Source organism: Pelobates fuscus, chromosome 7 (genome assembly GCF_036172605.1).
Source record: "Pelobates fuscus isolate aPelFus1 chromosome 7, aPelFus1.pri, whole genome shotgun sequence".
In the NCBI taxonomy this organism is placed as follows: Eukaryota; Metazoa; Chordata; class Amphibia; order Anura; family Pelobatidae; genus Pelobates; species Pelobates fuscus.
In genome coordinates this window covers 78,041,164-78,060,860 of record NC_086323.1, presented here as the reverse complement: position 1 = coordinate 78,060,860, position 19,697 = coordinate 78,041,164, and the positions used below count along the sequence as shown (strand labels likewise).

Below are 19,697 nucleotides of genomic sequence, written 5' to 3'. Positions count from 1 at the left end.
GTCGTTTTTGTAAGCGCTTTTTTTTTTTTTTTTTTGTATTTTTTTTTTTTTTTTTAAGCTTATTTTTTTTATTTAAATCTAAACTCCTTTGACACCCAGACAAAAAGAAGTGAAGATCCGTAATTGAAAAATGTATTTTTGGTGTCTCAACATTTTAACTAGAATTTGGATTTACTATAGCAACGTGATGAACGTGGTGGATACTTAAAATTAGAACAGGAATTACTGAAAATCTCCTTAAATGAACACTACAGGCACCATAACATCTCAAATGGCTTAACCCCTTAAGGTGAGCCAGTGCCAGGGACCTCCTGGCACCATAACTTCATATTGATTAAATTTTTATGGCACCCAAACTGGTCCTTTAAGTAAGCTGGACTTTTAGTTCTGACAATGACACAAACATGACAAATGTAACGTTCTCAAAACGTTGCACATTAGGCCGTAGTTTAAAAAAACAAAAAAAAAAACCTCTGCGTCCAATGTCCAAAAAAGCAAAGCTTTCTATTAGGACCTTAGAATAATTTATATATAATTCCCTAATGGAGATAAACATCTAAGAATGGGATTTCTAAAGGGAAACTTTTTGAAGAGTCTCATGGCTATCTCTTGCGATGTTGCCCAAATATCGGTTTATGTCCATATCTGACTTGTTAGCTCATGTTTCTACAGTGTATTAGATTTTTAACCGTTTTATTCAGAATGGTACCCTATAAAACCAGTACCTCCAAGTACTGCTACTTCACATTTTATGTATGATTGCCATCCTATGGCTTTAGAACATTAATTTTTTTTTTTTTTTTTTTTTTTTTATTCTTGCTCTCTGTTTGAAATTTGAACTTATTATCAAGGTAACCATCTTTTTCATGTCCGTATCCCCTCCCCATGTCCTTCTCTCCCCTAAATGTACTATGTGGATTTCAGGGACACTCCATAATCCCCTTATTTAAAAAAAAAAAAAAAAAAAAGTCCTGTAGCTTCATTAGTGAATGAAATCCTTCCTTCCTTTGATATACTGTGGAAAGTAGTTTTCTGATGTTGCCGACACGCCGTACGAAAGCTTTCAATAATGAATTGATCTTATCACCCTGTCAGATGGGGGCCTGTGTGTTCGGCTCCAGTCTCTCCTCCATCCCTGATCCTCTTCCCTATTAATCCTGCACGCCCCTCTCAGAACATTATCTCCCTGCTTGCAGCGTGGAAGGCGGTTTTATCTCCCAAATGCAGTTCTGGATAATAATATATTCACTGGGAAAATGAGACGTGTGGAATTTTGAAGAGGGGTGGCTGGTTCATTAGAGTTGCAGGATTATGCCCTACAAAAAAGAACCTGAATTAAAAAAAAAAAAAAAGCAAAACATTAACCCTGTTTACTGAAAGAGTGCCTTGAGACATTCTAGAATTCTAGTGATTCATGTAATTAAGCTTTCCAGTAAGTAAGATCATTGTATCGGGCAAAGCAAGAATCTATAAAAAAAAAATGTAATTTGATAATGTAGACTTTCTTGTTGGTTATATCTTTTAATGCTACTAGGTTAAGGCACGATTTGTAAAGCGATCAAATTTAGAGCTTGATATGCTTATTTCTTTCCTGTAAACAGTTTGCTGGGAACTCCTGCAGTGCAAGTATATAATGCCCGATTTAAATGTATTTATTTTTTTAGGTAGGCACGCACATATGCTGGAGGCCACAGTGTGTTATAATATGACAGGATAAAATAAGTATCTCATCTGCTTTTCTGCCTTTATTCTCACTAGTTCTTTTTTCATTTTTAAAATTTCAGTAATATACAATTACAGCCTTGGTGTTCTTGGCTATCATTCAGAAGTTCCCGCTCAAGATATTTAATTCAACACCACAAAATGCATTTTCTAAATCTAATACATTTGTGGGACTTGACACGTGTCTTCATTTTCATATATGGTACATTTTGAGTATATACACTTTTTGTTTCCTGTATGTGAAAGCCTTCAATAATCCTGTACCCACACAAGCCTATCTATTTTCACTGGCTACGGAAAAAATTAAGTAGCGATACCGAACTTCGTGAAAAATGATTGTCTGTAGAACAAATGTAGTGCAGATTTATTCACGTAATTAGAGCAAGGCATGCCCACCACGGTAAGTAGCAGTGACTAAATCATTTCAAACTAATCCTTGCTCCATGCATAAAAAGGAGAGGCAGGGGAAAGAAATCAAAATACCAAACTGCATGCATTTTGCATTCAAAAATGACCCTACACAGTCAATAGTCACATCATCTTAAACTCTAGGATTATTGGTCTCAATCTGACTTTTCAGCATGCATAACTGTGCCAAAACTTTTCACATCCATGTTTTTAGGACAAAGTTTTGGTACAAATATTTTTGCAGATTTTTTTATTTATTTTTTTAACTCCAGATTGGTTACCAATGCAAAATGTGAAAAGTAATTTGCTCAATAACAAAGCTATTGTATTTAATCTAATATTTAGAATGCTCTTAAATGACGTACATCTTTCACAAGTAAGGCATAGGAACGTTAATCTATGTAAACTAATGGAAACCCTAATGCGTAGTCCATAACCCTAACTCTATCCTCCATTAAACCGTATCACTAATCCTAACCTAGACTTCTAATGCTTACAGCTTCCGTTAATCTTTGGAAGACGGAGGCTCACATGCTGGCCCCAAAATGAAAACCACTTTTTTTTTTTTTTATCATCCTCATTGAAAGCCCCACTAATTCTATAAATATCAATTTAATGTATATTGGAAATGTGTTTAATTACAATTATATTTAATCTAGATGTAAAAGTAAGAAATACTGGGTAATTCCATCGTAACAACCAAGATTTTTCTAAGACTCGAAGTTTATTAGTAAATTAGATTTCCACAATGCTTTGTGCTAACTTTCAGGGAGGCGGGTTTAACTTTATGCCGGAACTATTTCCACAACCAAACATCAGTGTGTAGTGATTGTGGCTAGTGTTGTCACCCAGTTTGTATCAAACCTTTTTTGCACAATGATGCTGAACATGGAGATATTTAAATGTCTTAAGAAGGAAGCACCTCTGGTGGCCATTTCTATGACAGCCACTGGAGACTTGTTTGATGCAAAATGGATTAACTGCCATTTCTCAGAAACGGCAATGTTTTACATTGTCCAACATGCACCAAAATACTACATTGTACACAAGATGTAGTGTTTTTGGTGCTTTGTGTCCCTTTAAGGAAAAATAGAAATTTCTGAGTAAATTTAATTCCCATTTTTGATACACATTGAAATACTGTCTGTTCATTAGAATTCTACATCGAAATGCTTCACACTTCTGTTAATGCTACAGCAGGAGAAGATTTCCGGTGCAAATATTGTGATTCAAATTGAAACAATTGGTCTTTAAGGGGTCAATCAGTGCCTAGTACCATGAATCCTTCTTAGAAAATGTAAAGGTGGCCCTTATTCCCACAAGTCGGATAGCCTAGTAAGATTTGTCTACTTTGATGACCACTGCATCTCCTAGATGTAATGAAACCATTTAAGCATTGCACCATTGTCCGATAAAATAAAAACACATTATGTAACTAATGTGTTGCAATCCAAGAAAACCATTGCGCTCATCTGCTGACCGTTCAATTTAAAGACACAATAAACCTTATTAAATCATATCTATTCATTAACTTTATGAATAAATCTGATTTTTGTTTTTCACAGAAATACTCTGTTAACTGGTCAGAGGGATAAATGGAACTGATCAGATGGTATTGAGCATTCAGAAAAGTGAAACACATTGTCTTTTCTCCAGGCACCCATGTCTCCAAACGTTGGACAACAGATGGTCAGTAGAACAATTATAAAAATTGTATTTTGTATCTGAGGCAATGCTTTCAAAATGAGGGTATTTGTGCTATGCATTGTATATAAAACAGATTTAAAGAGTCAATTTATTAATGTATTACAAAAATATTACAAGGGGTGATTGGATAAAAGAGAAAAAGGAGCAAGTCACAGAATGATTAACTGTATATTACAGGAAATAATGCCATTGAGTTTGAATTAGATTGTTGAACATCTCCAGAACTGTACGATGGCATGATTTTTCCATAATACATACCGTAACTTAGCGTTGTGTATCTTTCAATTGATTATTTTAGGTCCATGACCCCTTAATTCAAAGGGAGACCCTACATGTCTCATGATCTAGATTGTTCTAATCATATGTGCTCTGATACCAATCATGGTACATTGGTAGAAGACCTATCAAACTCTAACTTCCCTGTCCCTCTATCATTTTCGAGTGAATGACTGAAGTACGTAATTTCTACAGCTGCTATCAAAGAGTATAACTCCCACTAATCTAATGGCAATCAGCCATCATACAGTATGGGGAAATTATACATACACACACATGTGTGTATTCCTAAACTTCTTTCTTTGCAAACCTTGAATTTAGCTTTTCGAAGAAAAAAAAAATCTCCCTGATCCTCTAAAAATTTTAGCACAAAGACCCTATTTACAAAGTCTTAAAATATACACTCCGGCTTCTGACATAGCAGGAGTGCTTCCCCTCCAACTTGATTTTTGGCATTCATGTATAACCCCAACTTTAAAAACTGAGCTGGGGGGGGGGGGAGGTTCTTCCGAGGAAAAAATGGCCTTGGCTGAGAATAAAAATATATACCGTATATAAAAAACTTAAACCCTACTGCATTAATGCAAAGCTGACTTAGCAGTTTGGAAGACTGAAGCTCAACAATGAAGATCTTTCAATTGGGTTTTAAAGAACTGTATAGTAAGGAATAAATACAAATCTAATGGCAAAATATGTATGTACTTTTAAGTTTTTAATTTTATTTTTTATACACGTTCTGTAAAATCATAATGTGTCATTGAAATGTAGTATTTCCTGACTTTATATTGTCATAGATATTCAGTATGATGTTAGAATAACTGAGTATCATAATATTGGGCTTATTTACTAACCTGGAATTGAGGGGAACCAAGATAAAAATTGCAAGATGTCGAACGAGCAGAAAGTCACATTTTTACAAACTGACAAATTTATTTTATTTCTCAACAATTCCTGATTCTTATTTACAGTAGCCACTACTGTCTGCTTACAATAATGAACCATCACCATCCAGGATTTTTAATGTATTTACTTATCCCTACATTTTACAAACTTGTATTTGTGAGGTGTAAAAAATAAATTAATTAAAATTAAAAAAATTCACACCTTTTTATTCTGCCAACAGATGCATACATCCCATCACCTTGTCAATCATTGTTGTAGCCTTTGTGCTCTGCAACTTGCAGTCGGCAAAAAGAAAGCGGACTGAGAAGAAATTAAACAATTGGGGTTCTTTTAAGATCAAAGTAGAAAGCTATGCTCTCAGTTCAGCTGCTCTGGACTTAAATTTGAAATTTACTGTAAATTCTCAGTTTAATAAATAACCCTGGTTGTCTATATTTTTCCTCCTCATTTGCATTGTGTGCCATGGCTGTGCCTAGATGGTATTTGTGAAAACGTTAATGTAAATGTCAACTAAAGTCTCAAGAAAAAAAGTAACACAATTTAGAGGGAATCTTGAATGTTTTATTCAGTAGTGTAAATCTATGAGAAATGACGGTTCCCATTTAAAGTACGATGAACTGAATGTATGAGCCACTTCTGACTGATAAAACCATAAAATAAGACTGGCTCCGCACTGTCATTTGATTAGAGGTGTTCAAGTTTTTAGTGTCTAGCCACGGGAAAGAAATTCTGTCTATCTGTCTTTACATTATCAAACACTGTGACAATAGAAAAATACAAATACATTTAAACTGGCACTTGCCAAAAGAAGAACAACCTGTACTCTGACTGCATTTAACCCATTCACTATTGAGATTTTGTTTAATAAATAAATAAAAATTAAATAAAAATAACAACAAAAAACCTTGCATCGGAAAAACATTTCAAGTGTTTGCTGCTCAGGGTTACTTTAACAAAATGGCAAATTAGGTCAACTTAAGGAATTTTAAATTCATACTTTACAGAATTAGTTTTGGGGAGAAATGTTTTGGGGCTTACAAAACAGTAGCTGAAGAGGGGATCTTTGAACGTTCTCTAGCATTCTGAGAAGCGGGAACATCGTAGACAAATCTGGAATAAATGTACAGGAGCCCCAAATCAGGACTTTTCTGCTGGTTGCATTACCCTAGACTGCATGCATTCTGGGGGCGCATCACTTTAGTTTAAAAATGAAAATGGAAATTTTGTACTAGTATTTTGCATGCACAGCTTTTCACAGTATAAACTGACAATGATTGAATCATTTAATTTCGTTGAGGAAATGCAAATAAAGTCAAAACTATATCCTTTAAACAAATATAACTTTTTTCATTTATAAAGAATGTTCTGTCTATCATGTGTGGTACCTTCAAAGCGATAGTATTACGTTTTCTCTCTTTATTTTTTTTTTTTTTATAGAATGTATTTATTTTTTTAATTTTACGTTCTTTAAACTAAATCTGGCTGTTGGCCAAGAGCAGACAGAGAAAGGCCTCTTTCTGTCTTCATAGAGACAAAAATAGCTGGAAATTACACCATAAACCACAATGTTCTTGTGCCAAGATTAACTGAACTTCATCGAAGTTCTTCAAATGTGGTATAAGTTAAAGCAGTAATTCCAGGCTGCTTTATAATATGCATACCTTTTGATACGTGGGTGAGGGCAGGGCTCCTCTAAGCAGAGCATTTTTTCTTTACATCTCCTGGGATGCACTTCCTGTTCATTCTTGTAAATTTTACTGCCTTTTTGATTTCCCCTGTAATCTTCCTGTACAGTCTTAAAATCTCAGGAAACAGACCACTTTTAGAACCGTCAAATATCCTTGAGTCTTCAGGTCTCCACAGTATATTCTCTGTGAAAGTTAGCCTCTAGACACCAGATGTCCATGAAGTGTGTGAACTACATTGCAATTGTAGATACCCAGCACTGACTTGTGAAAAATGTACTGAAGCCCCACAACCTTCAGTAATGGTCTGGATTCAGGATGTATTGTCACAAAAATGCTTTAGACCTCTTAACGTTTTTTTTGGTTTCTTATGTTGTGAACCATCTTTAGCTTGGTGGAATTTGAGCAACAAGTAAAATGTAGATCACAACTATCTGGGGCCTCAAATTTAGTCTGACCATCAGATATATTTTTGTGAGGTGGAGCCTCTATTGTATCCGCACATCCCACATGTGCTTGATCAGATTGAGATATCTGCATGAATGCCAGGACCCAAGGTTTCCGATCAGTCTTACCCAGAGCATAAAACTGCCTCCGTTAGCCTACCTTCTTCCCATAGTACATCCTGTTGCCATCTCTTCCCTCAGTAAATGAAGCACACGCTCAGCCATCCACTTGGTCAAAAAAAAAAAAAAAAAACTGATTGATTCAGACCAGGCAAATTTCTTCCATTGCTCCATGTCCAGTTTTGATGCCTATGCCCCCGTTGAAAGTGCTTTCAGTGGTGGACGTGGGTCATCATTGGCACTCAGAAAGGTGTCATTGTGGTTTGCTGTGTATGAGAATGTGGAACCTCAGACCGGTCAATCATGCCTAGCATTAATTTTTTCAGCAATTTGAGTTACAGTAGCTCTTCTGTGTGATCAAACCAGATGGGCTAGCCTTTGCTCTTCAGACATAAATTAGCTTTGGGTGCTTATGACTCTAATGTCCTTTGTGGCACTACTTAGACCACTTAATTATACTAAGGCTCTCCCCCCTTTCCTTTTATTTAAAGAGGTGTTTTTTTGGGGGTATTTTTTTTTTCTTCCCTGTTGCATCAGAGTACGTTAGTCATCCTTTTCCTGGATCTAGTTATTTGATCTTAGTGTCCCTTTAGAGTTAGACAATTGTTGCTATCTTGGTAATCTCTATAGGAGTATTCCACATATCAGATGTGGCTAGGTGGTATGCAGCACTGTAATTGTTGGTTGAGCAATAACTGTAGGCTGCTTCCTCTCTGTTAGAATATGCAACGCTTTAAGGGTTACTCAAACAACCATGACCACTTCATTGATTTGAAGTGGTTGTGTTAGCAGAAGTATCTATGTCCAGTGTTTCAGCTTCAAACACTGTACATGCGGAGTTATTGCTAATTGTGTGCTAAGAACTAGTTGCACCCCCCAGCACGGTCAATTCTATGCATAAAACGCCTGTCAGTGCAGATTGCACCGTGCCAAAAGATGAGGAAATCATCCTCCCACCCACTATGCATTCCCTCCGGTCTCCCTCATTGAAGAAACATTGGTTTGTTTTTTATGGGGGGAAAAAAACCTCCCTTGTTCACTCATCCATCCTCTCCAATTCCACCTTTTCTGGCCCAGAGCTCACTTATGCGCTCTGAGCCAGCGAAATGGTCCAAACACAGGCCTCTGTATGAGAAGCCAGTGATTGGACCACGTGAGGAGGCATTGGAATATCCGTGCCGGGAGCTTCTTACAGTGCTGGATTCCAGGTTATACTGCAAATCGGGTAGGGGATCTTCTCTAGAGTGCCCAATAAGGCATATTAGACCGGAAAGCCCCCCTCAAAAGGGTTGGAGTAAACCTTTTAATCCAACATTTTAGATGGTGCTACAGGTATCCTTTCACCATATTAAAGGCGTATATTAAGCTGGTTTATTTTATTTCTAGCAGCTTTTTTTTTTTTATAGGAATGTGAAAAGGAGGGGGGATAATTTTGGCAGCCCAATACCATTAATTTCCCTCTTTAAAGAATTGGTATGTTACCCTTCAATCATATTTGCTGTTTAGTATTTATTTTTATTTTTTTTTTATTCGCAATTATTTTTTTTTCTTTTGTGTTCATTTAATGTACCCAATAAAGTATTACAATTGTAATTACATTTCATTTGTATGTGGGGATCCTTTCTTAGGACTCGGTATGGGCATTACCCAAAATAAACCATAAACAAAAAGATGGCCCCCTTCATCACAACCAAAATGGTCCCATAGTGAAGACCTTATTTTAGCCGTACAAACTCTAAGCGATGCCTAGATATTAAAAAAAGGTGAAAGTGAAAAGTGAAGAATCCATTGTGCAATCCAATAAAATATGTTAATGCTTTATAATGTTTTATCAACATTTCCATCTTTCCTCTTGATTTGCAGTAGGACCAGTAAGTTCCATGTAAGCGACATCCAACCAGTCTGTACCGACAAATTCTTTTTTTCATGATAATTAGACCTCAAAGACCAATTTCATGATTACTAGCAAAGGACAAATCAGTTTGCTCGCTGCTCCCTTGTCCTCAGTTGCTCCACCGGTAGACATCTGTCTAACAATCTAGTCAGGAATGCAGCTGTTTATATGGAGTCCACATGCGTTCCATTCTCATGGTTCATGGCATCACAACCGTTGCTCTGAATCTACTGAACTGAAGAGCAGATGTTTCCTGTTCAACGTCATGTTGCATTAAAAAAAAAAAACACACTCCTATAAATCCAGTGCACAGATAACAGTCGGGGGGGGGGACTATCTGGCCATAACAGAAATCATCAAAAAGAAACAACAATAATCACGTGGGTATATTTGTGGTTTAGTAATAAGAAAAAAGGGTAGTTTACTGGAGCACTGCCTTTGGCATTGATACATCCATTTATAAAACATGAAGCATATGTAATACATGGAATTGTGAAAATTGTAGTAGATTATTGAACCATATGTGTCTAGTGCAAGCCATAACACATTGGTAATCATGTAGTTTGTACCAGTCAGTTACATAGGACCTGCCTTTCTTTTATTAGGCTATTCATTCCCCATGGAAGCAGTAAACACTGTGATGACCTGTTGATTGCACGTATGGTAACCAACACGATTATTGCATTGAATGGATTTCTTCTTTTGCGTAATGTCACCCATTCCTGGACACTGTGTTTCTGGTCTACATTCATGCATGTCCTATTGTATCTAGCATTTGTGTATTCTGGTGTGCAAAATTAGACCACCTATAGGCCCTTTGTACACTAATGCATTTTATTTTAATATGTTCTGTTTGTGGAGGTAGCTGGCCTGCTGCTTTTACTCTTGCGGGGAAGAAAATTAATTGACTTGACACACAAAAACCCACAATAGCTGGGTCAACTATTTTGATTTGAATAGTTATATACAAATGTGTATCTGAGACGACCATGACCTCATGTTATCTACGGCAGTGCTACTCAACAAGTAGAGCTCCAGAACCACAACTTCCATGATTTATAATCCCAAAGGCTGACAAAGCATCATGGGAGCTGTAGTTTTAAATCTGTGAATCTAATCTTTTGCGCTCCCCTGTCTTAAAGGAACCTTAGTGTCCTGCAGGGGCGTACCTAGAACATTTGGCACTGGGGCGGACCCTGTATATGGCATTCGCACACACACTCTTGGGATTGACTGACATAATCAAGACTGATATCAGCCATGGAAGCGAAACCAGGTAGGGCCAGTCGCAGCAAGAGCGTAAACATATTTTCACTACACAGACAGGGGGACCAGTGTCCTGACTATAGTATCCCTCCTCTTCCCCCCCCCCCCTCCTGCCCCCCCTTTGCTTAGTACACCACTGGTGTCATGAATACAAACCTGTACTTATAAACAGCCACATCAGCACTCTAGTGTCAGGACACTGGCCCCTCCTGTCTGTGCAGTGAAAAGATGTTTACTCACATTTTTTCCCCATGCCACCCCGGTCTTGTTGTGACTACCCCCACCTGGCTTCACCTCCATGGCTAAGATCATCCATCTTGATGTCAGCCAATCCAATAAGTTCCCATAGGAAAAAGGCCATACTGCGCTATAGTTGGTATGTTCTCCTAGAGATGCATTGAATCAATGAATCTCCTTGGGGAGCATTTAGCGTCTTCATGCAGCACTAAGGAAGCCCCTCTAGAGGCTGCTGAGGGACTGCCACTCGGTGTTAATATGCCACAATGTAAACACAGGCAGCGTTTCCATTGAAAAGGTTGCAGGGACAGGCTATAGCCTGTAAAAGGCCAGTGTGACAGAAAATTTCTATCATGTGGAAATAGACACCAGAACCACTACATTAAGTTGTAGTGGCTCTGTTGACTATAGTGTCCCTTTAAGGTTTATGTTGATGAATAAAGCAAATAAGTGTCATAGATGGGCAAAGCAATGTGTTTTTATATTTTATTTTTTGCTCTTTTTTCTGTTCTAGTATGGCCCTGCATTTTTAAGTTTAGATTTGTAATGTACATCTTCTGTACATTTACGTTTTCTTTTTGTTTTTTTACAGGTAGTGACATGTTTAAAACTAGCTGCAGTGTCAGAATTGTGAGTCTTTCCAGGGGGTAAGTTGGTGACCCTAATGCAGGTAGGTTGAGTCAGATTGCCCTTATAGCTTTAGCACTGAAATAACCTAAATCAAAATATTTTATAAGTGGATCTACATGTCACAATTTCTGCTTTTCACACTCTCGTATCTGTTCTCTTCTCAGAGAGCAATCACCAGTCATTAATTGCAGTATGTAAAGCAGAAGGCATTGCTATGTTATGCACAGAAAGTATTAATTATCCCTTAAATACCTCACATTCAAATGAGCTACCGGAGTCAACCCATGTCACTGGTCCTTTGCAGGGAGGCATTTAACAGTTTTAGGTCTAATCATCACCGTCTGTAAGAAAAGCTAAAATTTCATAGTCATTGCTTTCTACTCGCCTGGACTAAATTTTCACTCACCAATTGCTAGTGGCAAGTGGAATTTTGAGGTTAAAAAATATAAATGGTTTAAAATTTGAAGTCTTAGGCAGTGAGCCAGGCTTTAAAAGTTACTCACCACTGAAAGTCCAAAAATGTATAATTTATACCATGGAACTAGGGTATATAATTAATATGGTTGGGACTTCATCAAAGCAAATAGTCTGACTAATTTACCTAAATCTTTAAGGACCATAATGCTTCTACTGAGGTTACATTTGTTTAACTATATTCATGTCATACACTTATTGAATGACTGGCAATCACAAAATGGTAAAACATCCTGGGCTTGATTTGCATGTCACGGAATTCTAAGGAACCTGCTTCCTTTCAACCTACAATAGGTGTTTAGTTTTTAAGAGCAGGTTAAGTAAAATTAAGGTACTCCTATACATATGTAGCTGCTATGTAAATATTTGATATCACTTTTTATACCTGTACAAATCAACTGGGTACAAAGTAGTTAATGTCCAAGGGACCCCTGACCTGACCTACTAGGTTTGGACAAACATTTGGCATTCATTTTCCTTGTATGTTATAAAACACATTTATTTTTTGTTGGATGTATGTATGTAAGCAGGATTAATGTTGGCTTATTTCAGAACTGAACAGGAGATATTGTACATTCATTCGCACCTATCTGATCTACAAAGTTATTGAAACCCATAATTTGCGTAGAATGAACGGCTCATTTAGAAGCCGTGTTTGTGTGTTTAAATTTTCCTATGTAAAAAACATGTGCTAGGCTATCTAGGTTTAGACAAATCTAAACAAATGTTGCCTCAAAATATAAATATACTGTACTGCAGATAGGCACACCTTGTATATTTATTTTGTACGTACCATTCCACACTGACTGACCTTAACTGTGTCTGCGTGTGTGTGTTTTCGTTTATCTCAATTGTCTTGTGGAATTTATCATGCAAAAAGTTTGCCCCAACACCAAAAGCACAAGTGAATTTAGGTCAGAGGAGAGAATTCCTGCAGAAACATCGCTTTTCTGCTCCAGTTCCTTCCCTGGGCTGCTGGACGCGTAGAAAATGCAGTCACTTAAATTATGTCCTTTCAATCAGCACTGGTACACAGGCCACTGGAGACGGGCCATAGAGCCAGCAAAAGTCCTCGCGGGTATTCGGCATTGGGAGGAAACATCACCATCTCCCCCTCTCCCTGACAATGTGCATTAGGATTCCCGTGTCTATAAAGAGAAATCTCATGTATGTTTGCAACCCACCGCTTACGGCAAACAAAGCGCTTGCTTTATTTATAACAAGATCTTCACTCCCCCTCCCAAGCACATGAAGTAAAAACATTTACCATAGACAATTTCCGATTGTCATCGGAGGGTTTAATTAGATTTTTAGCAAAGTAGGATTTGATTTTTATGAAATGTATTTGAAAAATATCTTCCCTTTAACCCCTTAAGGACACATGACATGTGTGACATGTCATGATTCCCTTTTATTCCAGAAGTTTGGTCCTTAACCCCTTAAGGACCCATGACGTGTGACATGTCATGATTCCCTTTTATTCCAGAAGTTTGGGTTAAAGGAACCCAAGAAGTGCATATATCATTATATTTTTTATTTTTACTGGGTCATAAAAAAAAAAATAGCCTGGTTGAATGGTTACCACAGATTTTTGCTGTGACATCAATTTTCTATGTTTAGGTTATAAAACATGAAAACAAAGATGAAAAAAAAACAAAAAAAAAAACCATTCAATCTTCTAAATGTTACAACAGCTTGAGGATAAAATATTGATAAATAAAAATGCTGATACTTTGCCATTTAATGTCCTACTTCTATTTATTTGAGCGAATCCAGTAGACACCCAGAAATTCAGATTAGATTATAGATGTGAGAATTGGAGTGTAAAGCAATTGGGCATTTTCTTCCATGAATGAGTGTAATCAGCAGGGAATGTATCAGTAGGAATTAACAAAAATCTTTCATTTCCAAGTTGCCTAAAATCAGAGATGAAAGACCACATCTGTTATACTATTCACCTGTTCCACAGGAGACTGCATACGATCAAAAAGAAGTGTTGCTTTCATAAAGATATCTTGAACTAATATGTTAAAGTATGCAAATCTGTTGGATAGAAAGGTGAAAATACCAGACAAATCTAGTCAATAAATAAATGTTTTATTCTTTCTTTTACAGCTAATCCATCTTGACCTGCCAGTTGCCACCTTTGTTCTGAAAATAAAAATGTGTCCAGTCTTGTTGCCTTCCTCACCTATAGGTTATTCTTCTAGAAAGCTAAGGAACATGTTCTAAATGAAGTTTTGTTTGTCTTCTTGTACGGAACAATTAATCTATATATTTTGCAAATAAGGCACAGGAGATGGTTAACTTTGGATAGGTGATATACAAAATTGCTGCAAATTATCATAATCTAATAAAAGTGGCTTTTTTTGGTGAACATTCAACGCTGTCGGTGAGTTTGGTATTTAAAGGCAAACCATCGATCGTTGATTGTACATTAAGAACAGCTGATTGCCTGCAACTATATTTTCCTTCTCTCCCCAATGACCAGATCATCCGGAGATCCTGCATTTTTCTCATGCCCTAATTACGTCAACCATTCAATCTAATTTTGAGCTGCAATGCACTTTCTTCCTTTCCTTCAATTACCATTGCGTAAATTATCTGTTCATACATTAAATTGAAGGCTTTTCTTTTCCATATGACGAGATAACACCCAGTATTGTGCACCCCACTACGGTTCGTGTGAACACTGTGCTGTCTAATTAAATTGGAGTTAAGCTATCATGCTCCCCCAGCTATTTTAAGCTACAGTTCTTCTTGATGCCTGACCCAGATTCAGGGCTTTAATCTTGCTTTTCAGATGACTGTAAAACTGTATTCTTCGTCAATTCTATTAAGTAGTATTAATGTTGAGTACTTATACCAACTATTTATTCAAGCATGGCTTCTTGATAATTCAATTTAGATTGATTGACCTTTAGCGAACTTAAAAAAAAACCAAAAAAAACACATCCCTCTCTATTAAAAGAGTGCCCTTTATTTCACCCTGCCCAATAATGTGTGGGTCCTTTACCAGGCCTATTGCTATAGGTCAGTGTTTTTACTAATATTTTCAATACATGATAAATTCAGGATAACATTCCTTTCCACCATTGACTATTGTCCAATCTCTTATTACACATTACAACTTCCTGTATACAATTTAGAAGTGCCTATGTATATGGTGACTACATTTATCATATATTTCATGTAGTTTTGCCTTCTTTCTACCTCGATTCCTCTTAACTTTATGGACTGTCGAACTTCATAGAAAAATTCAATGAAAGGTCACAATCAACATTCATTGCTGTCGGTGGGTTGAATTAAGAAAACAAGCTCGCTGAACGATGAATGCAACTGTGTCCCCACTAAATGCCAGATTCAAGCGGTATCTTACTTTACATGGAATTCATAAATGAATATACATCTGTCTACAAATAAAGCCATTTTGACCACTGTAACTCCACATAGAGATACAATACTAAAGATTAGTTATGGTCAAATCTACTAATAGCGCTCCTTCAACCGTAACTTTGGAGTTGATGCAAAGATGAATGTGCAGCTAGAAATTCACTCATGAATTAAATGTTAGTCTATATAAAAAAAGAGAACCTGTTAAGTGTTTCATGTAATGTTACAGGTAAACTACATTCTTTATTTCCATAACACTATCCAAAAGGTTTTTAAATGTTTTAGTGTAAAAGTTATCAGCGTCTGAACTGCTGGTAAAATATACTGTCTGCCATTCTGTCTGCCATTCTGTACAAGAAAAATAAACAATCAACTCAAATCAAATCAACTGCCAACTTATTTTTGTTACTTGACCACCGTGAATTAATTTGGTTTGTTATGCAAGTTGTGTAACTTTTTGTTAAAGTATCATGAGGGAACTTGCTCAATAAAGAATCACTCAAACTTGGAGTTGTCCTATCTTTCGTAGACCATTCAAAATGAATGGCGTATGAGTGGATAGTTCACAAAGGAACAATGTCACAGAAGTTGGTGCTTTATCATGGCTGTTTTCAAAAGTTATGGGTCCATTAGAGTGGGTGTTCGAATACTGTAAAACAAATTATATTTGAGGATTCCATGTAACTTGCCATGACCGGTTCCATTTGTAAGCATTCTAGAAAAGGAACAGAGGAGATCAAGAGGTGCAAAGTTGCATGGATCCCCCAGACTTCAGAGGTCCTGCTACAACTGCAGCCACACAATCCGAATACTTATTTCACTTTTTAAAGCAAATGCTTTATGTGAACATTTCTGATATTTTGGTACCAAGCACTATCACGGTCCATACAAAGGGTGGTATTGTCTAACTATTACATTGTGATGAATTAAAAATAAATGAAGAACTTGGCAGATTAGTTATATCCCACCAATGCAATAGGCAGACATCTGCTTATATGTTCACATTTAGACAATTGGAGTACTTAAAGTCACTCATCTGTTTGAATGGTCACTATGGTGTTTTACCTCTCATTTATAGATCTATAAAATATGTAGTTCTACCAGCATTCAGATCTGTTGTAAATACCAGTAAAGGTGTAACAAAATGAATCGCTAGCATATGTGATGCATGCAGGGTTATTTGCCGTGAGATATTGGGTTTTGAGCAGACTATCACACCGCAACACTGCTTCAGTATTCATACAGTTACTTCCTTTCATGAAACCGGTGTAGGAAGATGTATCTAAATATGCCAAGCATCAGAGGAATATCGGTTTAATGTCCAATAATCATGCTCAGGGATGTTGATGCATTAGTAGTATAGATGAATACAGTTTACTCCAACAAATACTGGATATGGCAAGTTTGACGAGTCACATAGAAAAATTTAGAAGCCAAAGGGTCTGATGCAAGGCGTAGACATGCCTTGAATTTTGATTGAAAATTTTTTTTTTAATTTTTTTTAAATGTTCTCAAGATCGCACGTTAAAAATGCCATGACCCGATCCATTGAAAAGTGTCTTGGGTAGATGGAAATCAATGGGATTTCACCATGGAAAAGTATAGCCACACCACAGCATATCCTTGGGTATAAAAGCTTTAAAAATAAAACGCAGACATTGAAAGAATTATTTGTGTTTGCATTATCAGTACACATTGAGCCGGTAAGTGTATTTTAATAGGCTTAAGCAAGACTTGGTTTTAATCTGAAATATTACAGCTTTACTACCTCTACAGCAACCTCTAATTATAAAGAAATTCTGCTCACACTGGGAAACACATTTCGTATATCTAGTGTCAAGTCTAACCATTTCCTCTTATGCTGCTTTACCTCTATGACAAGGTCAGGTTCATCTATCGTCAACTAATTACCTTTTTTGTGTCAGTATTCTCTGTCCGGAAATAGCTGAACCCCAAAAATGGACTTACCTTATCCAAAATAAGTTAAGTGGAATATTCCACTGTACTATGGCTCAACAATGAAACTGTTTAAATATCAGAGGAGCAAAGAGTTACAAAAGTAAGGAATGTATAGGGCTTTATTAAATGTGTTTCTCCCTTGTTCTGTCTCTCTTTATTTCTCTTTCTTGCCCTGTGTTGTCACCTCTGAATGTTATCATGTTCTGTACTCCCTTGTAGTGCACAAAGCCTCCAGCTCTATACCCATGTGTAAAAGGGAGGCTAACTATGAGTCAGTGTTTCCATTGACAGTTCCCTGTGCAGAGCCCTCGTCTAAAGATCTAAAGAGCAAACTGCTGTGTGCAAAAAAATAAAAAAGCACCAGATGTGAAGGTTCTGGGAGATGTACGTATACTCAGAAGATATTAGAGATCAAAATTCCCCTATAGAGGAACAAAGCTGAATTTGTCCTCATTTTTTTTTTTCTTCTTCTTTTCAATTCAATAGAAAAATTAATTTATGCAAAGTAGTAAGTGGAAGGAAATCTCCAGACTGCATGGAAATGAGATGTCAGGATTTAATCTCGTAAAGAAGAAATGGGACGGATTATACGCTTTGCTAGTGCAATCCTGTGTCCCACTTAGCAAAATATATTACAAGTGCAATATCTGGAACTAGGTGAAATATGAATAACCACCAGAAACATGGGCATGAGTCCATTCTAAGGTCAAAGTTACAACTTGGATATACTGATATATTTATCTCTTTTACAGATGTGTGTATATATGTGAACATATATATATATATATATATATCTCAATCCCACTATACATATTTGAAGAATGAGGCTGTCCATAGCATTTTATCCTCATTTACCAATTTATGCTCAATTTGTCTTTGCCAAATAGCATCTGACCAGTAACTGCAAGTGGAAAGAGGTTATGCTTTTTTAACGATCACTAGCACTTTGTGTGTGTTCACTAGGTGGAGGGAGGTGGATGAGAATATAGGAGACTGATGTCGATATCAGATTAGAGCAATTAGGTGCTTCTCATAACTAATGGCCGTGATATTTCATTTAGTAACTCTTTAATAGGGGTAACAGCGTGAATACTTGCTCCTCAAGGCTATGTTACAGGATCTTTCTCGAGAGATCATTAGTTCTTACATTTCTGAACAACCTTTCCAGTGTCTATAAAAGCAATATACTAACAATTTGGGGCACTTAGCTCCTTATATGGATAGCTTATCTTAGACACTAGGGTGAAACTTAGTGACTTTTCAATAGAAGCAATAGCATGAATATCAGTTTCCTTAAGCTATGCTACAGAATCACTTGGAGAGATCACACGTTTTAAAGCTCTGAAGAACCTTACTATATATTTGTCTGTAAAGCAATATACTAAGCCATTTTTGGGCATTTAACCCCTTACATAAACAAGCTCATCTCAGGCACTGTGGTGAAGCTCAGTAATTAGAAGTAATAGCAATCTATCACATAAGACTTGCAAGTTCTGGATATAATTGATACTTTGTTTAAGGCCTCAACGTCTAACTGTATCAATCCTACTAGTGACTAAGTTAACAGCTCTACTCATAAGGGATACTATTCTTTTCTTATCTCTTCTAAGGGCCTTTTAGTCCGCTAAAGCAGTGATTATTGTCTATCTTCTACACTAACCACATATATACTTAAAAGAAACCCCAGATTACATGGTTTCAAGTAGTGGATTGTGTAAGATTCGATTGCTCACTCCTTTCTCTGATGTACATATTACCACCTCCCATTTATTAGATGTGTTAGCATTATTTATAAGTTTCCTTTACTTCTTTTGGGGAATTTGTACCCTATAATAAAGGTGTTTTTTATTTTCAGTCCACAAAGAGTAGACTCATAGAATCTTTCTTGGTGCCCCTGAGCTCTTTTGGGCTCGGGTCCACCCCCAGTCTCTACAAGTGGAAATGTTTGTGTATTGAACATGCATTGATCCATCCTACTGACATGCATTCTACAAAGCCATGACTGAATGGTGCATTACAAGATTATCATCTGTGGAAAGGTCCCACAGATCCCGCATTTATGAAGGCATTAAATGATAATCTGGATCGAGCAGGAGATTTGCATATGCAACTGACATTGCTCATGTCTATACCAGTCTCTCAGAGCACTGACATGCAAACTTTAAAATAAAACCGTATGTATATAAAGGCACTTAAAATCCCTTTAACCTAGCGCTTCAATGCAGATTCAAATATTAAAGGAACACTATAGTGATAGGCATACAGATATGCATTCCAATCACTCTAGCTTTAAAAACATTATTTGCATTGTAACCAAAGTAAAAGATGAGTTTACGCATCTTTATTCTAGCACCATGCAGGCCTGTCGTGGCTGGCTCTGTCCTAGTTCTGCCTCCATCGCTAAGATCATCAAAATTCACAATCTCTGCCAATCCAATGCTTTCCCATGAGAAAGCACTGGGAGGCAATTGAGCCAATCAGCATTTCCTCACATTGTGCAACACTGAACCAGGAAGCACCTCTAGTGGCCGTCTGAGTGACAGCTACTAGAGATAATACTAGGCCTAAGGTTCAGCT

General features: G+C 36.8%; 1 long non-coding RNA gene across 1 annotated transcript; it reads left to right on the top strand.

Annotated features, from left to right (window-relative positions):
• The first annotated feature begins 3,699 nt into the window (after nucleotides 1-3,699).
• Nucleotides 3,700-14,124, top strand: LOC134568684 (uncharacterized). The gene is made up of 3 exons (XR_010084053.1): nucleotides 3,700-3,819; nucleotides 11,257-11,311; nucleotides 13,884-14,124. It is a non-coding gene; the product is annotated as an uncharacterized LOC134568684 (long non-coding RNA).
• Nucleotides 14,125-19,697: the final 5,573 nt, after the last annotated feature.